The following is a 606-nucleotide window of genomic DNA, read 5'->3' as shown; positions in this document are numbered from 1 at the left end:
GGAAAACAAATACAGCTAAAAAGAAAAACACTTTCCTGAAAACCAAGTTAAATTTTTTTTTATTAAAAAATATTTTTTGTTAACTAGAAAGTGTTTTCCGTTGATCATAAAATGTTTTTCGTTAACTGAAAAATATTTTTTGTTAATCTATTTTTTTAATAAAAACAAACACAAAAAAATTTAAAAAATTATTTTTTTAAATTATTTTTTGAAAAATAAGATAAACTATGAATTATAATATATGGAAAACACTTTCCTGAAAACCAAACTAAATTTTTTTTATTAAAAATTTAAGTTAAATTTTTTTTTATTAAAAAATATTTTTTGTTAACTAGAAAGTGTTTTCCGTTGATCATAAAATGTTTTTCGTTAACTGAAAAATATTTTTTGTTAATCTATTTTTTTAATAAAAACAAACACAAAAAAATTTAAAAAATAATTTTTTAAAATAATTTTTTGAAAAACAAACATTACCTAAGTAAACTATGAATTATAATATATGGGCCTTGAGTCTACCTGGAGTTAAAAACGCCGACGTGAAGAAGAAGAAGCTTCGAGACTGGGCTTGGTCTATCGACCTTCTAGAAAGTTTATATCAGGCCAGGC

The sequence above is a fragment of the Populus euphratica genome, unplaced genomic scaffold (assembly GCF_000495115.2).
Source record: "Populus euphratica unplaced genomic scaffold, PopEup_1.0 scaffold234.1, whole genome shotgun sequence".
Lineage (NCBI taxonomy): Eukaryota > Viridiplantae > Streptophyta > Magnoliopsida > Malpighiales > Salicaceae > Populus > Populus euphratica.
This window is presented reverse-complemented; position numbering follows the sequence as displayed.